Consider the following 12,395-nt stretch of genomic DNA (forward strand, 5'->3'; position numbering starts at 1 on the left):
TGTCTCAACCACATTCCACCTCTATCATCAAGTCACCCTGGGGCTGCTGGGAGTTCTGAGAGGTTGTCTTGGGTGCTTATGCCCTAGCTGCGTTATATGTAGCACTTGTTGCTTCCACATGGGGCTAAACGGAAGTACCTCTGAGACACTTGCCACTACCCCAGACTCTTTTCTGGATGGGGGTTTGGGTTGAGTCTTATCCAAGAGGTCTTGGGGGTATAGGGGATAATGGGGTAGGCTCCAAGACACGCACATTTCCTTCCTTCTGATTCTCTTCAGCCCTGCCCTAGTCTAATGTACTTTATCAAATTGGGGGGTGAGAAAAATTGACTCTGACCATTTACTTCCAAACACTTTTGTCTTTGACCTGGACCTCAACTTCTGAAATTCATAATCTAATATTTGATTATTTGGTTCTGCTATAACAACCCTCCAGAGACAGTCTAGGAAGAGTTAAGATAGCAAATAAAACAGCTCAATCCCAAATAAAAATTTAAGCTTATTGATGAATGTGTCAAAATGTTGTCTACCACAAATGCTAAAATAAACAAAACCCCAAAACAGTTACTATAACTGTGTGAACATTATTTCTGCATGTAGATGTTCCAGCCTGATTGAGAGTTTATGTCCGCTGCTCAGAAAAGCTGAGATAAAGACAGCAGCTATGAAGAGAAAGCCTTTAATGATCACAAAGCAGCTGAGCACGGGGAATGGGAGAAATGTCTCAAATCTGGCTCCCCGAGACTTTGGGGCTAGGAATATTAAGGAATGATTTGGCAGGCAGGGGGCTGGGGAAAAGGCGTTGTTGATTGGGGATGAAAGTGTGGGAGTGTCAAAACTGTTTTCACAGGCAGAGTCAGTTTCTAGGAGGGAGGTGGAGTCAGCTTCTTGGTACGTTTTCTGTGTCCAGGCGGGGTCATAGGTCTATCAGAAGCAAAGTCTGAAAAACATCTTAAACACTGCTCTTGGGTTTTATAATGCAAGTCTGCAGGAGATGAGATTCCCGGAGATTAAAGCTGCTCTCGCCTTTGGGCCGATAATACTTCAGAACGCCATCAATGTCTTTGGGACAACTCTAGACTCATTGTTTAAGGAAAATACATTTATCAACAGGAAGCTTACCCCCTCCCCAGAGGTCAGGACATAAAGATATTCATTTGCTCTCTATTGAAGTGATTGTGTAAGCAATCTTGGAAGGAGGAAAGTAAACTTAGAAACAACAGATTTGTTCTTTCTCTGTGGAATCACCATGATGGCTGGGACCCTACATACATATCCTGAAAACGGGAGGGCCTTCAAGGCCCTCATTGCTGCTCAGTACAGCAGGGCTCAGATCTGTGTGCTCTCTGCACCACTTTCACTTTGGCCAAACCAACTGCACCACTGAATTTCTCTGCAAATTTTCTGCCAGCAAGGTTCCAGCATTTAAGGGTGATGGGTGGTGGATTCTGTGTGTTTTGAGAGTAATCCCATTGCCTACTATGTGAGCAATGAGGAGCTGCATGGAAGTACTCCAGAGGCAGTGACCCAGGTGCTGCGACAGGTGAGTTTTGCTGATAGTGACATACTGCTCCCAGTCAGTATCTGGGTGTTCCCCACTTTGGGCATCATGCATCACAACAAACAGGACACCGAAAATGCAAAGGAGGAGGTGAGGTGAATTCTGGGGCTGCTGGACGCTCACTTGAAGACAAGAACTTTTCTGGTGGGCGAACAAGTGACACTGGCTGACATCACAGTTGACTGCACCCTGTTGTGGCTCTATAAGCAGGTCCTGGAGACTTCTTTCCTGAAGGCTTTCCAGGCCTTCTTTCTTTCCAGGCCTTTCTCAATACCAAACACTGGTTCCTCGCCTGTGTTAACCAGCCCCGGTTCCTTGTTGTCTTGGGGGAAGTGAAACTGTGAGAAGATGGCCCAGTTTGATACTAAAAAGTTTGCAGAGAGCCAGCCTAAAAAGGACATCCCACGAAAAGGGTTCACGAGAAGAGAAGCAGAAGGCCCAGGCTGAGTGGAAGGAGGAGAAAAAGGCAGCTGCCCCTGCTCCTGAGGAGGAGGTAGACAAATGTGAGCAGGTCCTGGCTGCTGAGCCCAAGGCCAAAGACCCTTTTGCTCACCCAAGACCCCAAGAGTACCTTGGTGTTGGATTGATTTAAGTGCAAGTACTCCAACGAGGACACACTCTCTGTGGCACTGCCATATTTTTGGGAGCACTTTGAAAAGGATGGCTGGTCCCTGTGGTATTCTGAGTACCGCTTCCCTGAAGAGCTCGCTCAGACCTTTATGAGTTGCAATCTCATCACCGGAATGTTCTAGTGATTGGACAAGCTGAGGAAGAATGCCTTTGCCAGTGTCATCCTCTTTGGAACCAACAATAGTAGTTCCATTTCTGGAGTCTAGATCTTCCGAGGAGCTTGCCTTTCTGCTGAGTCCAGATTGGCAGGTGGAACGAGTCATACACATGGCGGAAACTGGATCCTGGCAGCAAGGAGGCCCAGACACTGGTGCAAGAGTGCTTTTCCTGGGAGGGGGTCTTCCAACATGTGGGGGTAAAGCCTTCAATCAGGGCAAGATCTTTAAGTGAACTTCTCTTGCCATCACCTAGCTGCTTGCACCTGTCCTTCAGGGAGATGGGGGTCATTAAAAGAAACTGAACATTGAGAAAGGAAAAGAAAGAAACAACAGATTTTGTTCATTTCTAACCATAGCTACAGCATTGCAGGGCTTGGGTCTCTTCCACAGCTTTTACCCCCGTGACCCTATATTAATTTTATATAGGTGGTTTTGTGGAAAACACGTGGAGCAGGGAAAATGGTAAACTAATTCATGTGTTAGTGAGGAAAGAGTGTGGATGAATTTTTTTCCTTCATATTAGTTATATGTAAATACCAGCCATGTTGCTTGTGAAAAGCTTAATCTATTTTTTACCTCCAATAAGGAAGGCTTCCTAGCCCATGTATTTTCCAACTGGTCCCCCATCATTCCCTGATACAGCCTTTTTTTCCTCCAGTAAGGCCAGTTTCCTTACCCACAATCTGTTCATGCCAGCTTGTATGCCTTTGCTGAACCAAGTGGTTCTCAAACCTTAGCTACATTACCATCCCCTGGAGCTGGGGTCCCCAATCCCCAGGCAGTGGACCGGTACTGGGTCTGTGGCCTATTAGGAATGGGCCGCACAACAGGAGGTGAGCGCGGGAGAACAGATAGTTTTAGGAGCTGAACTCTATTGTGAACTGCGCATGCGAGGGATCTAAGTTGCTCTCTCCTTATAAGAATCTAATGCCTGATGATCCCGCCCACTCACCCCTTCCCCCACCCCTGACAGCTGAATAACTGTCTTCCATGAAACCAGTCCCTGATACCAAAAAGGTTGGGGACCTCTGCCCCAGAAGGCTTGTTAAAATACAGATTGCTGCTTCCTCCTCCGACCCCCATCCTGTATTTCTGATTTACTAGGTGTAGGTGGTGTAGTCCTAACAAGTTCCCAGGTGGTGCTGGTGATGCTGGTGGTGCCGGGTTCAGGGACTACAGTTTGAAAACCACTGGCTTAACCATACTTCTCACCTGAAGTGTTTTTTCTTTTTTCCTTCTTCTCTAGTTTCCTCTCTTCCTTCCTTTTCCAAATAAAAGATAACCTAATATGCATAATAGGCTCGAGGCACGTCTTGAGTTTTTTGGCTAGCATGAACCTATTAATTCATGTATTTCATCCTACTTTTTCCTCAACAAATGCTCAGAACTCTGATTTATTTACTCTGCTCTAGCCCCACTATGTATATAATCTAGCAGTACTATATTTTTTGGAATGTATTAATGCATGTCTTTGTAATTATTTCATACAATTTTTCTCTCCCTACCTGGCCTTTTGAGGCTCAGACAGGATATTTTATTTTCCCTTGCTGGCAGGCGCAGAGCCAGTGTCTGCTGATTGGGGGCCCCTGAGGGGTAGGCATGCCCCTATTAATAGAGCACGGACTGCCAAACCTGTCTGATCCAGCTGCTCACCCCACCCTTATTAGTCTTGTGGAATTTTCTCTCACTCTGTTCTTGCTGGGTAATTTTCCTACACTCCTTTTACAGTGGAGAGCCCCCCAGTACATTCCCAACAGGCCCCACTTACACCAAAACCAGTTCCCAAAAAAACAATTGTGCAAACTACCATTAAAAATATATATTTATTATAAAAAAAATAATATGGCTTTACAACTGCCTATTAAAAAATACAGAAAAGTCAAAGAAGAAAATGAAAGCCTGGGCAACATAGCGAGAACTCATCTCTACAAAACATCAACTGGGCATGGTGGCATGCACCTATAGTCCCAGCTACTCACGAGGCTGGGGCTGAAGGATTGCCTGAGCCCAGGAGGTCAAGGCTGCTGTGAACTGTGATCGTGCCAGTGCGCTTTAGCCTGCAGGGTGAGATGCTGACAAGAAAGAGAGAAAGAGAGGGAGAGGGAGAAAGAAAGAAAAAAAGAAAGGAGAGAAGGAAAGAGAGAAAAGGGGGGGGGAGGGAGAGAAAGAAATAAAAAGTTAAAGTTTACCTGTAATCCTACCATATAAACACCCAATTTTAACATCTCAAGGTTTACCTCTCATACATATTTTCCTACAAAATTAGACCAATCTATAAATACTATTTTTCAACCTATATTTTTCATTTGCCAATATATCTAGACTATTTACTGATGGTATTAATCTTCTTTAATATGGCTGCAAATGGCTTCAGATGACTACAAAGCATTACCATCACATACAGAAAGTGTATGCTATTTATCCAAATAACCTACCACTTTTTTGATATAAATAATGACTCAATGAATATCCATATTCATTCATCTTTGTACTTTCCAATAACTTCCTCAACAATTATTTTTTATTTTTATTTTAAAGATGTGGGGTACCAGCCATATTGAACAGAAGCTCACCCTACTCCAGTATGACCTCATCTTAGCTAATTACATCTACAATGATCCTAGTTCCAAATAATGTCATGTTCTGAGGGACTGGGTATTAGGACTTCAACATATGAATTTCAGGCGTGCACAGTTCAACCCATAACAAGTGGCAATGTTGAAATTTGTAAAGGGAACATTCAGTTCATGGAAAAGAGGACGGACCCTGAAAACTGACTATTTGGGTTGGAATTCTGGACTATCACTTATTATGTGACTTTAAGCAAGTTGCTTAAAATCTCTAAGCCTTAATTTTCACACCTGTTTAATAAGAATAGTACTCATCTGAAATAATTAATTAAAAGTATTAACTGAGATAATCAATTAAAAGCATCCTGCATAGACACCTCTCACAAATCATTGTGTAATAATTGTTGCTATCAACCAGGTTAGGTGGTTCATACCTCTAATCCCAACACTTTGGGAGACCGAGGTAGGAGAATTGCTTGAACCAGGAGTTTGAGATCAGCCTAAGCAACATAGTGAGACCTTGTCTCTACAAAAAAATTAAAAAATTAGCCAAGCATGGTGGCACACACCTGTAGTCCCAGCTACTCATGAGGCTGAGGTGGGAGGATCGCTTGAGCCCAGGAGCTTGAGATTGTGGTCAGCCATGATCATGCCACTGTACTCCAGCCTGCGAGACAGAGTGAGTCTCCGAATCAAACAAAAAAAATTGTTTCTATCATTATTATTCTAACTTTGGGAGGGTGTCTAATTATCTCTCCCCTACATAGCTATTGTTTAAGAGGAGTCTCAGAGCATTATAATTCTACACCTCATTGGCTAAAAAATTTGAGTATATATGCACTGTGTATATATAGACATACACACATACATAAAAATTTCCTACTTTACTCATTATGTACATTAGAATAGACACACACAAATTAAATAAAAAGAATGAGATGAATAGAAGTTTGAACATTCTCTCCTCAGTGTTCACCTCAATGGTTCTTCCTTTACAGACCTTAGAGACTACAAGGTTAGAGAGGCCAGCACCTATCTGTGTGATCTCTGCTGTGGTTAGAGAACAAGTGACTACTAGTCAGCTCCCCCACTGTCCATGCAATCATCTCAACCTACTCCACTCCACAGAGGCAAACACAGGCAGCCTGGGGATGTGCTGTGGATGTCCTGATAAACTTGAACCCTTCAACTCTAATGGACTCCAGCTTTGGCGTATCAGTAGATAGGACTTTGTCCTGGTTCACATTTTCCCAAAGTTTTCAGAATGGTGTTAGATTGCTTGAATCTTCCTTTTGCTGAACACCTTTATCCCAGAGCCCTCTAATGGCTTCCTCCAGCAGGGATTATTTGCTTACGAGACCTGCTGCCATGCTGTCCACCTGGGTCACTGTTTTCCTGAGTGAGAGCCACTATTTCCTGGGTCCCGTGTTTTCCTTGCGTTGCCTTTCTCTCATATTTGCTGGAGCACATTGTTAATAATTTATTAACCAAAGGCGTCTTGATAAATAAATTTCTGTAGTCTTTGCATTTCTAAAAATATTTCTTATGAATAAAACAAGGTTGATCTAATGGATATATATTAAATACTACTCTCAACCAAAAGAACACACTCTTTAAAACATTTTTTTAAAGAACTGACTACCATCATGTGTCATAAATCAACTTTCAACAAAATTCAAAGAATCATTGTCAGATTATAAAATCTGATCACAAAACAATTATGTTAAAATTCAATAAGAAAAGCACACATATTTAAAAACAGCAACATATCTGGAAATTTAAAAAAAGACCTCTGAATACCTCAAGAATTACAATATAAATAATAATATGAATTAGAAAAATATTTAAATTTAAACAATAAAAATTCTACATTTCAAAACTAAGGTAGAAATTTGAGAGAAATTTATAACCTTAAATTGCTTGTATTAGAAGAGGAGAAAGGCTGAACATTAAGTAATTAAGTTGGATTTAAAAAGATGTTAGAAAAAGAATCACAGAAGAAATCCAAGAGGAGAAGAATGAAAACACAAGACAAGACCAGCACTTATGAAATAGAAAAGAAATATAAAATGAGAGACCCAACAAAATCAAAGTATACCATGAAGAGAAGGGTAAGAGTCACAAACCGGGGGAATATATTTGAACACCCATAACTGGCAAAGGATTCATATCTAGAGTATAGGAAAAATACCCATAAATCAGTAAGAAAAATAAAAATAAGCCAGTAAGAAGGTTGGCAAAAGATACCTAGAAGGCCCAGAAACACAGGAAAAGATATTCGATGAAAGGAGTCATCAGGAAAATGCTGACTTAAAAACCCCAGCGAGAGAATAGTGCATATTCATCAGACTAGCCAAGATTTTTCAAAATCCAATAATGTTTAAAGTTGGAGACGTAGGCTGGGCGCAGTGGCTCAAGCCTGTAATCCCAGCACTTTGGGAGGATGAGGCGAGAGGATTGCCTGAGCCCACGGGTTCGAGACCAGTCTGAGCAACTTGGCAAGACCTCATCTCTACAGTAAATAAAAAAATTAGCTGGGCGTGATAGCACCTGCCTGTAGTTCTGGCTACTTGGAAGACTGAGGTGGAAGGATCGCCTGAACACAGCAGGTTGATGCTGGGGTGACCGTAAGCATGACACTGCACCGCAGCCTGGTCAATGGAGCGAGACTCCAACTTAAAAAAAAAAAAGTTGGAGATGTAGGGAAACAGGAGCTCTTAAACACTAAGGATAGACATAGTTATTAGAATGAGACTTTGGAAAACAATTCAGCATTAGCTAATAAAGTTGAAAATGTGCTTTTCTTATGACCCAGCAATTCCACCTCTAGGGGATATACTGTGAAGCAGCACTTCATTGCCTATACCAGATGACGTGTAGAATGTTCACAGAAGTATTGTATAACAGAAAAAAGCTGGAAATAACTCAAATGTCCATCAACTGCGGAATGCACTTCAAAAGTGTAGTATGTACGTAAAATGAATAAACAATAGTTACAGACATCAACATGAATGGATCTCAAAGTATTATATGAACGCTATTAGGTTGCTGGTAGGAATGTAAAATGGTTCAGCCACTTTGAAAAACAGTGTGGCAGGATCTCAGAAAGTTAAGCATTGAGTTACCATATGGGATGCAATTTTATTCCTAGGTATTCTCCAAGAGAATCAAAGCATATATCCATGCAAAAAACTGTACATGATGTTCACAGCACCATTATTCATAATAGTTTAAAAGTGGGAACAATCAAATATTCATTAGTCAGAGAATGAATAAACAATAACGTAGTAGATACATACACTGGAGTATTATTTGGCCATAAAAAATGAAGTATTGATACATGCTCAATACAAGTGAACCATGAAAACATGCTAAGTGAAAGAAGCCAGACCAGCCTGGCATGATGGCTCATGCCTGTAATCACAGCACTTTGGGAGGCTGAGGCAAGAGGACTGCCTGAGTCCAGGAGTTCGAGACCAGACTGGGCAACTTGGCGAGACCTCGTCTCTACAATAAATAAAATTAGCCAGCCGTGGTAGTGCACACTTGTAGTTCCAGCTACCTGGAAGGCTAAGGCGGAAGGATTGCCTGAACCCACCAGTTTGAGACTGTAGTAGCTGTGAAAGTGACACTGTATTCCAGCCTGGGCAACAGTGAGACTCTGACTCAAAAAAGAAAGAAAGAAAGAAGACAGACCAAAAAACTACTGATTGCATGATTCCATTTACAGTTGGGTGTTGCTTAACAATGGAGATACATTCTGAGAAATATATCATTAGGCAATTTTGTGGTTGTGTGAACATCCTAGAGTGTACTTACATAAAACTAGATAATATAGCCTACTACATACCTAGGCTCTGTGGAGTAGCCTCTTGCTTCTGGGCTACAAACCTGTACAGTATGTTTCTGTACTGAATACTGAAGGAAATTGTAACAGAATGATAAGTATTTGTGTACCTAAACATATTTAAACATAAAAAAATAAAAAAATGTAAAAATGTGGTATTATAATTCTACAGGATCACTGTTATGTATGGATCTGTTATTGACCAAAACGTTGTAATGTGGTACATGACGGCATAAAATATGTCCAGAACAGGCAAGTCCCATAGGCACAGAAAGTAGGTTAGTTGTTGTCAGGGATTAGGCTGAGTGGGAATTGGGGAGTGACTGTTAATAAGTATAGGTTTCTGTTTGGGGTAATGGTGGTGATGGTTATACAACCTTGTGAAGACACTAAAAACCATTGAGCTGTGCACTTTAAAAGAGTGAATTTGATGTTATGTACATGATATCATAAAATAATGTATTTGAAAACAAACAATGTTGAGTGAAAAAATGTCACAGAAGAATAAATAAAGTGTGATTTCATTTATATAAAGATCAAAAACAGGGAAAATCTAAACAGTGTGTTGCTTAGGGCTAGCTCCATTTGTGAATGAGGATAAAGAAAATCCAGCAAATAATTAAAATTTGAGATAATGCTTATCTCAGGAGGAATGAGAGGTGTGATTAGGAGGGGTCACAGGAGGGTCACAAAGATGTCAAAGAATAGCATGGATAAACAATATATGTGTGTAATATATTCCCTAATTTAAAAAAAAATTAAATCCCCTCCCCCCGCTTTTTTCTGAGTCAGGATCTCACTCTGTCGCCCATGCTGGAGAGTAGTGGCATGATCATGGCTGACCTCATCCTCTACCTCCTGGGCTCAGGCGAGCCTTCCGCCTCAGCTTCCCGAGTAGCTGAGACTACCAGTGCTTACCACCATGTCTGGCTAATTTTTTGATTTTTTGTAGAGACAAGGTCTCACCATGTTGCCCAGGCTGGTGTGGAACCTCTGGGCTCAAGCAATACTACAGCCTCAGTCTCCCAAAGTGCTTGGATTATAGGCATGAGCCACCATACCCAGTCCTTAAAAATTAAATCCATTTTTTTCTAAATCCCTTTTTCTTTTGGATTCCTGGTCTCTGCTTCATCAGTTGTCAGTCCTCCATCTGCATCATTTCTTCGAAGTGTTTGTTGACATCTCCAATCTGCCGATAACCTCTCTGGTGGTCTTTTCATTGCTTCGAGTTGATACATTGTCATCTTATTATATTATTTAGAAGAAGCTTTTAAAGCAGAGGAGAAAATGTGTGTAGTACATCAGTCATTTTTAATCGTAAATTAGGTCTATCTTTAAAACAAAAATAAGAAGAAAAAGAACTAAAGTTCATTGGCTACACTCTTCTAGGATTTTTGCATGTATTATTTTGTTCATCCTTACAACAACCCTATGAGGCAAATCTCCACCTGTTTTACAGATGAGGAAACTGAGAGACAAAGATGTTGAATAACTTGCCCGAGATCTCAGAGATAAGCAAGTGGTGGAACCAGAATGTAAATAGTCAATCTGAATCCAGCAGCTACGCCCCTGTCACATGACACATATATCTAGAGAGAGTCATCTGACCCAAACATCTGCAACCAACAGTGGTAGGTTAAAGATTATAAAACTGGTGCCAACCGAGGAGTGAAAATCAGCTTGGAATGAAAAATAAAAAAGCACAGGCCAGGAGCAGTAAATAGTGCCTGAAATTCCACTTCGGAAGACTGCGGAGAGAGGATTGCTTGAGCCCAGTAGTCAAGACCAGCCTGGGCAGCATAGGGAGACCTCATCTTTAAAAAAAAAGATAACCAGGCATAGTGGCATATGCCTATAGTAGCAGCTACTTGGGAGGCTGAGGTGGAAAGATCACCTGAGCCCAGGAGATTGAGACTGCGATAAGCTGTGCTGGTGCCACTACACTCTAGCCTAGGTGACAGAGTGAGACTCTGACTCAAAGAAAAAAAGGAAAGAAAAAGTAAAAAAAAGTAGCCCTGCTATTAGTCAAGCTGGAAGGTAAAACCAGCTGCAAGGTTAAGAGGAAACATCATTTCTCCCAAAGTCATGTTGCAGTTGTGAAATGTCACAAAGGCTCTCTCTTTGAGTTACTGCTTACAGACCCATTGTGCTCAGTGAGTCTTATTCCTGGGGATACTTGATGGCTAAACTGCCCTTGCCTCATGACAGCATCTGGTTCCTTGTTAGTTTCCACATATTCTAATCCTGTGTCAGGAACAGCAACCAATTCAGAACTGATCCCTACTTCCTTGAGACTCTCCTCAAAATCCTGCAGCAGGACCCCAAACCTTACAAAAGCTGCTTCCTCTCCTTGTTCTTGTCACGCATCATTCTATGGTTCCTCTGGAATGCCCTCCCTGGCTGCGCTGAGTTCATAAATCTGACTTGTCAGATTATAGGTTTGTGCCTAACAGCCTTGTTGATTAGGCTCTGATAGTTATATGCATTCTTAGAGATTCATTCCATTGACTTTCACTAATAACCTTTCTTATGGATATGAAAGACCTCAATGCAAACCTTGGGGAGAAGAGAGGTTGGGGCTTGGAAAGCACATGTGACTACTTTATATTTTGCCCTTTGGTTGACCATATTGTTCTCCTTTTGCCTCGTCTCTGGGCACCAAATCCTTCTAGTAATCTTCTCAATTTGGGGCACTGGTTTCAATCCCGCCTGAGGCAGTTGCAACTGCCATTTCTGAGATGATAATTATCTCCACCCCCTTACCTAGGAAGTACCTGCTGCTTTACAGTCAGATGGATCTTCAGGATAAACTGGGAGGAAGGGTGGTATTGCAGTGCAGCATAACTATGAGAGGGACTGAGCCTCTGTCCCAGCCTTGACTCCACTGTGGTTAGGGACAGGATAGCCAATTAGGGATGGGAAACTTTAGCCCTGCCTGTTGGAGCACTGTTTCCTAAACTCTTGTTAAAGGATTCTTAGTGCTTTGACAACCAGAGATGAGTCACTATGGAAATAAGCTGATTATTATTAACATCATCATCATCATTGATATTGTTATTACTACTCTTTTCGATTGGTATTATATTTTTAACTTTTCCAAGAATATTCACCTTGGTCTTTCTCTCCTATGCAGTATTCACAACAAGAGTGATTGTTTCTCCATTTCACAATTGAGGAAATCAAGGGCCAGAGAAGTTCCCTACACTGGTGACAGAGCGGAAGTCTAAAACCAAAGTCTCTTGACCTAGGTGAAAGGTCACTCACATTTCTCATACCAGAAGAGGAGGGTATTGAACAGTGAGTGTTGAGGGGATCCATCTGATCCTGGGGTGTTGAGCTGTGGATATGCCCAAAATTTAGACCATTGGGTCTTAGAAGGAACTAGAAACTGGTTCTTATTTCCACATCTATCACCCAGAATCTACTTCTTAATCCCACCTCCAGAAGCCACCCAGTCCCAAGAAGAGAATGGAGCAACGCCCGGGCTCAGGTTATGTAAGCGGAGGCTGGGCTGTTGCCAACTGTCTCAGCAGGAAAGGGTGGAGAGGCCTTGTGTCTGCCCAGGCCTCCCAGGGGTGAGTGTGGGCACAAGAATGCAGAGAGGCTGCTCTAGGCCAGTCAGGTGGGTC

The 12,395-nt window shown here is 41.8% G+C and overlaps 1 pseudogene; it reads left to right on the forward strand.

Moving 5' to 3' along the window:
- Positions 1-1,249: 1,249 nt before the first annotated feature.
- On the forward strand, positions 1,250-2,581 carry LOC103266795 (annotated as a pseudogene).
- The last annotated feature ends 9,814 nt before the right edge of the window (positions 2,582-12,395 follow it).

Source organism: Carlito syrichta, unplaced genomic scaffold, assembly GCF_000164805.1.
Source record: "Carlito syrichta isolate Samal-C Ts95f unplaced genomic scaffold, Tarsius_syrichta-2.0.1 Scaffold307338, whole genome shotgun sequence".
In the NCBI taxonomy this organism is placed as follows: Eukaryota; Metazoa; Chordata; class Mammalia; order Primates; family Tarsiidae; genus Carlito; species Carlito syrichta.